This window comes from Heterodontus francisci, chromosome 18, assembly GCF_036365525.1.
Source record: "Heterodontus francisci isolate sHetFra1 chromosome 18, sHetFra1.hap1, whole genome shotgun sequence".
NCBI classification, from domain to species: domain Eukaryota; kingdom Metazoa; phylum Chordata; class Chondrichthyes; order Heterodontiformes; family Heterodontidae; genus Heterodontus; species Heterodontus francisci.
The window spans coordinates 21,797,926-21,811,116 of NC_090388.1; the positions used below are offsets into that span (position 1 = coordinate 21,797,926).

Here is a 13,191-nt window from a genome sequence, read left to right on the forward strand (position 1 = left end):
CGACTCATCAGGTACTGAAGCAGTCCGTGTCCATATGTAGCAAGATCTGGACAACATTCAGGCTTGGGCTGATAAGTAACAAGTAACATTCATGCCACACAAGTGCCAGACAATGATGAACTCAAACGAGAGAGAATCTAATCAACCCCCTTTGACATTCAATGGAATTGCCATCACTGAATCCCCCACTATCAACATCCTGGGGTTACCATTGATCAGAAACTGAACTTGAGCTGCCACATAAATGCTGTGGCTACAAGACCAGGTCAGAGACTGGGAATTTTGTAGCGAGTAGTCCACCTCCTGACTCCCCAAAGTCTGTCCACCATCTACAACGCACAAGACAGGAGTGTGATGGAATACTCTCCACTTGCCTGGATGAGTGCAGCTCCAACAACATGCAGGAAGCTCGACACCATCCAAGACAAAGCTGCCTGCTTGATTGGCACCCCATCTACCACCTTAAACATTCACTCCATCCACCAACGATGCACCGTGGCTGCAATATGTACCATATACAAGATGCACTGCAGCAACTCACCACGCTTTCTTTGACAACACCTTCCAAACCCACCACCTCTATCAACTAGAAGGATAAGGGCAGCAAAAATGTGGGAATGCCACAATCTGCAAGTACCCCTCCAAGTCACACAGCATCCTAACTGTTCCTTCATGTCATTGAGAGATACAGCACTGAAACAGGCCCTTCGGCCCACCGAGTCTGTGCCGACCATCAACCACCCATTTATACTAATCCTGCATTAATCCCATATTCTCAACCACATCCCCACCTTCCCTCAATTCTCCTACCACCTACCTACACTAGGGGTAATTTACAATGGCCAATTTACCTGTCAACCTGCAAGTCTTTGGCTGTGGGAGGAAACCGGAGCACCCGACGGAAACCCATGCGGTCACAGGGAGAACTTGCAAACTCCGCACAGGCAGTACCCAAGACTGAACCCGGGTTGCTGGAGCTGTGAGGCTGCGGTGCTAACCACTGCACCACTGTGCTGCCCATTGCGCCACTGTGCCACCTCCTGGAATTCCCTCCCTAACAGCACTGTGGGTGTACCTACCCCACATGGACTGCAGCGGTTCAAGAAGCTGGCTCACCACCACCCTCAAGGGCAATTAGGGATGGCCAAAAAATCCTGGCCTCACCAGCGACACTCACATCCCATGAATGAATAAAAAAAAAACTCATCCAGTCTTTCAAAGGATCTCCAAGTCTCTGTTGTAGAGCATTACTGGCAGAGGTCTATGAATTGCAGATCTTTTCATTTGGGGAATGTGAGCAGTGGAGGGAAACTTCATGAGGGTAAGACAGGAGGCTATAACAAAATAATTGGGGCCAAGAAACTTGTACTATCATGTCTAGCCAATATTACTTGATATAAAATTACATTCTAAAGAAATTGTAATTAGAATAATGTTTTAGCCCTTGGTCTCTATCAAATTAATAAGGTTTATTCATTAAGCTATCCTCTGGATTAAACTAAACTGAAGCATACTTATTTAACATCTGTACTGTGATTTTACTATCCAGTATGCAGTTACTATGGATACCAATAGCATGTATTATGCATACCATATATTTGTCATGCATACCAAGCATTTTTTATGTTAAAGCATTAGGTATGTTGATGTCTGACATTGAATTTAAAAGCACAATGAAGTGTCCATAATATGTACAGCACAGAAGACCATTCAGTCCAACTGATTGATGCCAGACACACCTCCTCCTACTCTTCATTAACTCATCCCACCCTATCCCTGTAGCCCTCTGTTTTCTTTTCCCTCATGTCAATATTAAGCCTCCCCTTAAATGAGTCAGTGATAACTGCCTCAACCACTCCATTAGGCAGCAAGTTGCACATTCTCGCCACTCTCTATTTCCGATTTTAACCAAACCCGGAGAGCAGCCTTGTATCAGGCCTCCGTCTTACATCCCGCCCTATTTTAATTCCATTGATTTCAATGGAGAAACTCAACCAGTTTCCGACCAGCAGGTTAGGTTAAAATTGGGGCTTCTGTGTCAATAAATTCCTACTAGATTCTTTCTTTGTCCGATTGGAAAGAAAGACTTACATTTATATAGCACTTTTCATGTCCTCGGGACATTCCTAAGCACTTCATAGCCAATGAAGTACTTTTGCTGAAGGGCAGTCAATGTTGTAAGGCGGGGTACAATTTGTGCACATCAAGGTCCCACAAACAGCAATGTGATAATGGCCAGATAATCTGTATTTAGGTATCAGTTAAAGGATAAATATTGACCAGGACACCAGTTAGAACTCCCCTGCTTGTCAAGTGCTCTTAGTGGCTATCTTTTATATATCACCGCTTGTTTTGGATTTGTCAGCAAATGGAAATAGTTTCTCTATAACCACCTGTGGAATCCTTCCATAATTTTATCAGGGCCATCAGGGTGCCACTTAGTGTTCTCTTTGCTAGAAAAAAAGACCCCAGCATGTTCAAGTGTCTATGAAGTAAAGTTCAATTAAAACTGGATACACTGACCGGAATTTTACAGCCCCCCACAGGAGTGGGCTGGTGACTGGGGGATTGTAAAATTGAGTGGAAGGCAAAGGGTGCCGTTCCCGATGCCGTCCCACCCCCACTGTAATTTTACCAGGGGTAGCAGCGGTGTGAAACGGCCCACCTGCCCCAGGTCAATCAAGGCCCTTAAGTAGCCAATTAACTGCCACTTAAGGGCCTCTTCCCACTGCCGTTGCTGGTATTTTACCAGCAGCAGATGAGCGGCTGAGGTCTCCAGGAGGCCGTTAGTTTGCAGGCTGGGGAGGGCCGTTCTGATCCCTTGCCTCGTCAGGGCCCGGCTGATTTTCCCTGGCGAGGCCCCAAAACTTACTTCTCTTCCAGGGCTGACATCCACGATCCTGCTGTTGGCTGGATGCAGTCCCAGCACTGACCACCGCTCCCGGTGGCGCTGCTGAGACTGAGAGCTGCCTGCCCGCTGATTGGCCAGCTGCTCCATTAGGCAGGACTTCCTGCCTAAATCCAATAGAAGGCCTGAGGAGTGTAAAATCAAGGCGTGGCTCCCCAGGCCTGGTGGAGGCGGGCTCGCCCCGACCTTTTGGTCAGTGGGCAGGGCCTCCCACCCAACGTAAAATTCTGGCAACTGTTAGGTTAGTTTAAAATGCTTTTTTTGATTTGTTTAACATATTCAAATTAATGTTTGAAATTTGCTGGCTGAGAAACAGTGTGCATCAATTGCTCTGAACAGTAGTTCTAACAGTTCACTCTATCTGCCTGCCAGACATTAAATGTGCACAGAAATATATTTTTTCTTTGATTCATTGGGCAGCAAATACTTTTAGATTTAATTGAACCAGTCTACTTTCAATTTTCATGGTCATGCCATTTATGCAAGCGCCCCCTAGAAGTTTTCTGGTTTGTAAAGTGTTGACGTTGACCCCATGCTCTGCCTTACGTAACAAGTAACATCGAGCTTTAGGATATTTCATCTGGATGCTTTCTCAAGAGAAATGCTTTTTAGAACTTGCATTTATCCGCTGTGCTTCACCAGTAGTTTGGAATATAAAGAAAACAACCCACAGTAAGAAAGTGGGAATGTCAAAACTGATCAAACTTGAAGAATCTGCCCTTACAATGTCAGACAGCACACATGGCAAAACACTTGACTATTTCACATCTAGCAAATACTATATATCTCCCTCTCTTCGCTTAATGCAACAACAAAGGTTAATTTCTTGTTGTATTTTATATTATTTATATTACACTGAATCCGCAACACTCATAATCACACCATTATAACCATCATGGGGAAACAGAAATCAGTCTACACCTGTCTCTAACAGGAAAACTTTCCCTCTTCTTCCTTCTCGACCTGTCTGCAGCCTTTGACACGGTGGACCATAGCATCCTCCACCACGCCTCTCCATCTGGGTGGGACTGCTCTCAGTCCATTTATATCCATCTTATCATAGCCAGTAATCATTTACAATAGCTTTTCTTCCTGCTTCCAGATCATTACTTCTGGTGTCCCCAAGGACCTACCCTTGAACTCTTACTACTTCTCGTCTACATGTTGTCCCTCTGCGACATCACCCAAAAGCACGGCATTAGTTTTCACATGCACGCTGACAATAATTAGCTCTACCTCACTACTACTTCTCCTGAATCCTCTATTGTTGATAAATTATCACATACCCGACATCCAGTACTGAATGAGCAGAAATTTTCTCTGATTAAATATTGGGAAGACTGAAGCCATTGTTTTCGGTCCCTGCTCCAAACTCCAGCGAGGCAAGGGGGGGGGGGGGGGGGGGGCGGTCAGTTGGGAGGGAGGAGCTTTATTTCAGTGAGGGTAGTTGGGGCTTTGGGGTGGGGGTCCCTCTGTGGGGCATAGGGTACCTGATCAGGAAGCTCCCCCCCCACCCCCAGCCCGCAAGGAGGCCACCAGGTTTTACCTGGCAGTCTTCTGTGGGGCCTGCCAGCCACTGATAAAGTTCCAGCAGTGGAGGGAGGAGGCCCTTAAGTAGCAGTTAATTGGCCACTTAAGGGCGTTCATTTGCCAGGGGTGGGTGGGCCGTTTCTCGCTGCCGCTGCCCCAGTAAAATTGTAGCGGGGGCAGGAAGGCGTCTGCAATAGCCCCCAGCCCAGCCTCTCACTCAATTTTACATTCCCCAGCACCACCAGCCCACTCCTGTGGGAGCGGTGTAAAGTTTCGGCCAATATCTCCTTTTGTGGCTTGGTGTCATACTTTGTTTTATAATGCTCCTGTAAAGCATCTTGAGAATTTTATTACAGTAAAGGCACTATGTATAAATATAAATTGTTGTTGCAGGTAAAAATTGTAATCGAAGAGCCATTTAAAAAAATGGGATGAGGAAGTGATTTTCGATACTGCATAACAGTTATTTCAGGTCGCCTTTTTATTCGGGAATTGTTTATAACTTTAATAATGATTATGATTATTTCCCAACATTTTTCAAAAGCGTTATTGTCAACATTTGTTTGAAGCATTGGTTCTTTGAGAGTATGTTTATGCAGTTGCTCCAAGAATAGTTCAATTACCAAAGATGGCTGTAGGCAGATTGATCCATCTGTTTTTAAAATGCAATGTCTTGAACATGTTATGTTTGCTTTTAAATGTGTCATTTTTATTCAAACATCATCAGACATAAATTCCAAAAATTTTCAATTTGAGAACTGGGGAGAATTACTGTTCACTGCCTAATGGTATTATTAAACAGGCTGCTCAAGAAGCAATGCATCATGAGTTAATGGACTATGGAAAACTGGTTTCTATGTCAGAAATTCCTATCATCACAGACATGAAAGGCAATAAAGGCACTGAGAGAGAACATCTTAATTAAATTGCCCCAAAACTGACTGGCGCTGGTTCTGGAAAACTATTATAACGAACCGATGAGAAAGTGGTCTAGGGTTCCCTTTCAGCCTTCACTTGGTCTTGCTGTAACAGGGTTTTATCTTTAAACACACAGTGTTTGTAGCTCCCCCTTGGTGAATCCTTGTTCACCGCTTTCCAATTATAAGGCAAAGAAACCAGCACAAACTGGTTTTCTTAGGTTTAAAGAAGAAAAGTTGAAATTTGTTAAACATAAACTCTAATTCGATTGGCGCCTATGGATACACGACGCGCCCATGCTAGCATGCATACATGATACACACATCAAATAGAGACAGAAAAGAGCAGAAGAAAAATGAAGTGGAAAAGTTTGAGGCAATATTTGAAGAGTTTTGGTTATGGTTCTTCAAGCTCACTGTAGAGTCCTTGACTGTAGGTAGATCTTGCTTTTCATTGGGGCCCAGATCGTCTTAAACCTTGTTCACTGAAGGAGACTTTTCTTTCTTGGGGTTCATGGGTCTTCAGTGGGTTTTGGAGTTCCGTAAGAAAGAGCTGAAAGCAGACAGGATAGGCTGTGCCGAGTCAGTCAGGCGAGGTCTTTTCAATCCAGGAGCAAACAGCTTTCTGCAGGCTCTCAGTTCAACCTGTACAATTCAGAAAAAAATCCTGACTGCCAAGCAGGTTAGTCATGTGACTAACTGGTTTAACCATGTCTGTTTGTGGATTGTATTGGAGCAGGGGATAGCTCCTTTTTTCCCCAAACACTGTCTGCTAATGTGCTAAAATGACTTTCCAGCCAGGGGCCTGGCAACCCCTTGTCACAGACCTTCTCTTCTTCCCAGCATCAATTTGAAATTTAATGCCCATGTGGCAAAATTAATGTGCCTCATTCTTGGCAGGTGGAGGCCTGCATGACACTATCCTACCTCCATATTTTCTACATTAACTGAGGCCCCATCTGCCCTCTCAGGTATATGTAAAAGATCCTTTAGTGGTCCCCTGCTGCACTGGTCAATATTTATCATTTAACCAACATCGCTAAAAACACATGTTATCTGGTCATGTGTCTCATTGCTGTTTGTGGGAACATGCTGTACACAAATTTGCTGCAGCATTTGCTTACATTACAAGAGTGGCCACATTTCAAAAGTAGTTCCTCAGCTGTAAAGCATTTTGGGATATCCTGGGGCTATGAAAGGCACCATATAAATGCAAGTCTTTCTTTCCTTTTGCACATTAGAGTCAGTAAGATCCTGGTTTCTGCTCCCTCAACAGCAAAGATTCAGTGGCTAAAGCCCCTCTCAGTTTGTGCTTATGATCCAGTTCTGAAAGAAATGGTAATATTATTTTAATTGAAACTTGGGGGTTGAGACTTATGAGGCTATCCAACCCGGGAGCATCAATAGTTTAAATTAAATATTGTTTGCTGTAGACAGTTGTACAGAAACTGACTAAATCTACCAGATTTTTGTACTAAAGTAACCTGTTAAAAGCTGTAGGCTGCTTTTTTTTTTACAGATAAAGATCAATGGACTGTGATGAAAAACAACACTTTCGAAGCCATGGAATGCTTAGGAAGAAGCCAAAGGGTCATAAACAGGGCTGAAACCAACAAACATCCATACTTCAAAGTTGTGTTTTGCTTTGATGCAATGTTAGAACCTTAGTGAAACTTCGGGCTGGATCTTGTTGTCCCACCACCGCTCCCAGCGGCGGGTGCAGAAAATGAAGGACGCCCGACATGTGACCCACACTGCAGCGATTCTGCGGTGGGCAGCCACTTAACATACCGATGAAGGCAGCACCCCGATGGCTTGGGCAACATCAGCGATGCCATGAACGGTGTTATCTGATGTGGGAGGAGGCACTGACGACATTTTTAAAAGGTTGTCAAGCCCGCAAACAAAATGCAGAGTTGTTCCCGCCACCCCCCCCCCCTTATCCTTACACACAATGCAGAGTTGATTCCTTAACCACCCCCCCATCTATACACAGAATGCAGAGGTCATCCCTTCCCCTCCTCAGTGGTGCCAGCATCTTGTGGACGGGAAAATGAAGGCGCGTGAGTGCCACACGTCGAGCTCAAGATCGGGAACGGATCAGAGATCGCGGCAAATGACATGGAAATGTATGCAGAGAAGTATTTTAAATATTTAAACTAGGGGCCCGTCGCAGAGCAGCAGAGGTGCCACCACGGAGCTTCCCTGCCCCCAGGAAGATCAGGCCCAGCAATTCCGGCGCCGGATTCCGATTCTCCAGCCCCTCCCCGCCCCAGCATGGAAGCTGACATCAGGCCAAGCACAAGCTCCAGCCCTTTTTGTTTCGATAAATCTGAATGAAACTGGACAAAAAGAATACGGAGACGCGATGTCTGTTTGGGGGTGCTGTAAAACTCAAACATGGAGATAAAAGATAGGAAGGCTCAACGTATTTAAAAAATGTTAATTCAGCTGACATATGTGGTGCACCAAATAATTTGAAAGCTGCAAGAAAACAGCACAAGCTGACATTGATTGATGATATCAGGGTTTGACTTCTTTTGAAATGCAGAGGTCCTAATTTCACAAGCAAGTTTTACTGAAAAAATGTTGAAGAAACATGGAACTTATCAAGGTGGAATTTAGCCCTATTGTTTAAACAAAGAATTCAAAATGTCATTGGACAATTGTTACTTAAGGTAGATTTTGATAGGACAGTGTGACCCTGTCAGCAAAACTTTCATGCCCATCTTGGAAAGAAGGATATAAAATTCATTGTAAGGAATGATTTGATACTGCAGCCGATCAACTTTGTCAGTTGCCAAAAAGTGCAATCAACGGGAGAGTACAGTTCACTGGGTGATTGTATGCATAACCTCTTGTAACATATTTGTGACTAAAGGGTATCTTGTATTGCTAATGGATGTTATGGTATTGATAACTAATATTCCTGACAACCCTGTAGAGACATTAATGTTTAATTTGAGCTTTGAATGTCGTCTCATTATTTCTCGCCATTCTCATGTTTGAAACGTAGAGTAACCTGTCAAAGGTAGAAGGTTCTGACTTACAGCTCACAAACGATTCCCATTTTACTCACAGCACTGTCCAGGATATTATCCATATTTGGCAAGGAAATAAGCTAGGCTGGTGCCTCCGGGTTCCCCGACCAATCAGGGAGGGCGGGCAGGATGACGCACTTAAACAAGCAATGAAGGATCTCTATTTAAAGAAACCCCAGCAGTACTGGGTGAAGCATTGAGTATACCAGTGGCAAGGAGAAAACTGCTGCAGCATGGAAGGCAGCACTCTTCCCCCACCAGCTCACAGTTCTCAGATTTATCCCTGGAGGTTTTGTTGAATGTAGGGAGGGCCAGTGAAGACGTTCCCTTCCCTGAGGATGGAGAAGGAGGCCAGCCAGCCTCACCAAGCAGTTGTGGCTGCAAGGAGGTGAGCAGCAGGCCTGTGGTGCCCAGAACCTGGATCCAAGGCCAAGAAAGGTTTCATGACCTCAAAAAGTCCATCAAGGTGAGTATTCTACAACTCTCAGCTGGCATCCATCACTCTCTGACCTTCCTAGCACTCTCCTGCGCAACACTCCTCTGACAGATACAGCTTGCTGTCACGTACATTCCTTTCTCACCAGCCTTCTGCTCAAATCTCCATCTCAACAATCAACACTCCAACTCACCCTCATCCTATTGCCCCCTCACACCCATTCCTCATACTCACCCTCCTCAAATGTCCGCCCTCCATCCCCAGCAATCAGTTCACTTCTCACACTCCTAACTTTCTGCCTTTTCTCATGTAGGAAATGACAGCCCGCAGGGCTGATGCAGGGATGAACCTGCAGCCATGGCCACCCTGACCACGATGGAGGAGGATGCCCTTGAGATAGTCAGGGTGGCATGAGTACTGGGCATCAGCAATGGAGAGATGGGGGTGACCCAGAGACCTGGTCACAGCATTAGACGCACTGTCACTTGGCACTTAACTCTCACTTGTGTTGAATTGATGTCACAAATGCATTGAATATCAGGATCTGGACAATGCTAACTTGGATTCCAGTTGCACCTGCTTTCAGCACTAACTCATGCATTTCATATCCAAAAGGTACATCGTGGATCCCGATGGAGAAGATGAGGTAGGAGCCTGCGGAGTCCTCAGAGAAGGACCAGCACCTTGAGGATGAACCATCACATGACTCTTGTGCACCCTCACCAGTGCTGATGCACACAGCTCGGTGAGCCCAGCATCACAGATAGATAGGGTGGCACATGGTGAGGAGCACATCACATTGAGCAGCAGCAGGTGCTGAAGACAGGGATAACACTGGAGACCCCCTGTTGGAGGGTGCAGGACATTCCAAGCTCTACTCAGCAGGACACAGATGCTGAGCCTCAGGGGTCATCAACAGAAAGGGTACTTGTGGAGCAGCAACAGGAAATGTGTGTGCTTCTGCCAGCATTTCCAGAGGCAGTGCACACCCTTGCACAGAAAATGGAGGAGACCATCTCTACCATGAGTGCCATGATGTCTCAGGCATTTGCATTGATGACCACCTCCAATGAAAGAGTGGCCACACTCAGAGTATCAGACACAGCAGGCCACCGAGTGCATGCTGTCCCACACCAACAGCCTGCACACTCTGGCTGCCAGTTTACAGAGGATCGAACAAAGAATCACCTCAGTGCCTGAATGCCACACTGACATGGAGCAAAGTGCTCTTCTGTCTTGGCTAATAGGTAAGTGCAGGTGGACCCGGAGAGTGAAGATGGAGAAAGGGTACATTTCAGTGGGGGTTCTTCTCAAGGCATCTGTACTTCTCAGCCCTTGCCTTCCCCGCTTAACAGAGCCACACAAGCTGCCTCCTGCCCCTGTGACTAACACTGCCCCTGCACACGTGCAGGTGGGGCAGCTTTTGGCAGGGCCCTCACAGGCTCCAAAACCCAGAGGGCATCCGCCATGGGCAGCTCATGTGTCAGCATCGGTGAAGGAGCAGCCTGCTGAAGCCACAGGGGTAGCAGCAGTTAGAAGTGATAGAAAGCATAAGAGGAAGGCAGCTTAGTTGCACAAAGTGATTCACTTAGGTGCTTATTACCGTGTTTCTGTCTCATTAATGCTCTTTATTGAAATGAAAGAATGAGTGAACTCCTCATTGTCATGGCCTCTATTTTGTTGCATCCACCATTAACCCTGGTCAGTTTCATTCCAGTGAATGGAATGATCAGCCTTGAGGAGGAGGATGGTTGTTTGGGTGACTGTAGGAAGGTGGTTTGTTTGGGGGGGTGGGGGGGAAAGGTTATACAGGATGGAAAACTTAGAATGCTGCAAGCACACTTTTCAACTGAAAGATGCCTGCATGAGTCCATCATGGCTTCTCTGGCAGCCAGGTGTACCAGGTGTGCCAAGCAGGCTCCTCCTCCTCCTGCTATTGCTCCGAAGATGCTGGGCACTTTCCACCCACCTCCTGCGCCAGTTACAGTCCTCTCTGCAGCCCCATGTTGTGAAAGGGACAGCAGACTAAACAATCCTGGAGACTCTTGCTGGAGCATATTGAAGGGCGCCTTCAGATCTGTCAAAGAACTGGAACACCTTGAGCAAGCCAATGGCTTGCTCTTTTGTTGCCCTGGTGGTGACATGGCTCCTGTTGTACCCCTCCTGTGTCTGTGGTAGGTCTTCACTGAACTCAGTGGGCAGGTCTTGGGTGGGTATCTCTAGTCTCCCAGTAGCCAACTGCTGAGGCTGTTGGAGAGAACACTTGCAGTACATGAGACCACCGAAGGGTGAAGGAGTCATGGCAGTTCCTGGATACCTGGTACAGACTTACATTATATTCCTGCGGTGGTCACAGAGCAACTGCTCATTTAGGGACTGGAAGCCATTCCGATTAACAAAGATGACTGGCTGACTTGATGACACCTTGGAATTCCGCAAATGAAGCAAACCAGCCCTCTGGCTTTGACTCATCTCAATTGTGTCAAAGTGGATATAGTTGGGAGGGTTTCGTAAACAAGGCGTCAGTGACCTTAATGATGCAGTTGCAGACAGCAGGTTGTGAAATCCTGCAGATGTCACCAGCAGGTCCCTGGAGAAAAATGGACATCGTCAGGCAAGCCCCCAACCTGCCAAGAATGAGGAAGACTAATTTCACCACATGAACATTGATTTTAAACTGATGGTGAAGAAAGAACTTGCTTTAAAAAACAATTGGCTGGAGAGGACATTGGCATATCAACAGACAAGTTCTTCAAAGGACAAAGGATCTATTCTCTGCTTCAATTAGATCCACAATGGACTTTTGATTACCCTCCGTTGAAGTATTCCAGGTTAACTACTAAGATGGCCCTATACACAAACAGACGTGGTCGGGCCAGTTTGGTTACATGACTGACTGACTGTTGGAATTTTTTGAATTTGAGCTTCCAACAAGGAATTTGAACTCAGAAAGCTGTTTTCTCCTGGACTAAGAACATTTCTCTCCTGTCTGCTCTCATCTCGCTCTCACCAGTTTCGGAAACCATTGAAGACCCATGAACCCCAAGAGAGAAAAGTCTCCTACAGTGAACAAGGTTTAAGAAGAATACTGGGCCCCAATGAAAAGTAAGAGCTGTCTACAATCAAGGACTCTATGGTGAGCTGGAAACACAGAAACAGTAACAAGAAACCCCCTTTAGAGACTGCCTCAAACCTCTCCATTTTATTTTTCTTCTCTTTTCTGTCCCTATTTGCATATGCGTATCGCGTGTGCATGCTAGCATGGGCGCGGAGTGTATTCATAGGTGACACCCGAATTAGAGTTCAAGTTTAAGTTTTGATAAATTTCACTTTTTTTCTTTAAACCTAAAGAAAACCTGGTGTGCTCATTTCTTTGCCTTATAATTGGAAAGCTGTGAACAAGGATTCACAAAGGGGGAGCTCAAGACACAGTGTGTTTAAAATTAAATCCGGTTACAATAAGACCAGGTGAAGACAGTAAAAGACCCCTAGATACCTTTCTCACCTGGTCGTAACAACATGAAGAACTTGAGTACTGTGGTCATCTTGACAGCCACAGGCAATGCATGGCCACTTGCTCCTCTTCAGCAGAAGTCTGCTTCCAGAAGACTGCAGATGTCTGTGACTACCTGTCGCAAGAGCCTGAACTTTCTGAGGCACTCTTGTTGGGACACGTCGAGGAAGCTGACCTTTGGCTTATAGACCCTATGCTGGGGGTATCGCCTCATTCAAAGTGCAACTCTATGTTCATCCCCTCTGTCCAGTGGAGCTGTGTGTAGCTGTGGAGAAGGCAGCTGCTGCCTGAGTTACTGCCCCAGTAGCTGTGGCTGCTGAATTGCAATAAGCTGCTAATCCTCTTCAGAGGTCCAAGCTACCACAGCATAGGTACCGGGGTCCAAGCTACCACAGCATAGGTACCGGGGTCCAAGCTACCACAGCATAGGTACCGGGGTCCAAGCTACCACAGCATAGGTACCGGGGTCCAAGCTACCACAGAATAGGCAGCCCTCACGTTGCAGGGAAGTCTTACAGGCGAGAAGTTGAGGTTCAACTCGATGCACTCTAAGGCACTTGAATATTACTGGACAAAGTTGCTATTCTCAAAGAAAGTAGTGAATTCAGGCTGAAGGAACTACAGTCAGTGCTAGCCTTTCACTTTGGCTGGCCATAGGCTTGCCAATTTTGTCCTTTATACTGTTGCTACTGTGTGTATTCACCTTCTCCAAACAGGCGAGCTGTAGAAACAGTGTGGAACCCCTGCACTGCCTGGGAAAGTTAGAATGCAAGGACTTAATTGCCTTTTTATTTGTCTTAATTGGTTTCCCGCTGGATTTGAAACCTGTCCCGGGAAAATCCGGA

General features: G+C 45.9%; 1 protein-coding gene across 3 annotated transcripts in view; it reads right to left on the minus strand.

Annotated features, from left to right (window-relative positions):
• The window catches only part of tmem117 (transmembrane protein 117), a 307,799-nt gene that overhangs the window by 164,135 nt on the left and 130,473 nt on the right, over nt 1-13,191 (minus strand). The gene's annotated exons all lie outside the window — the stretch shown is intronic.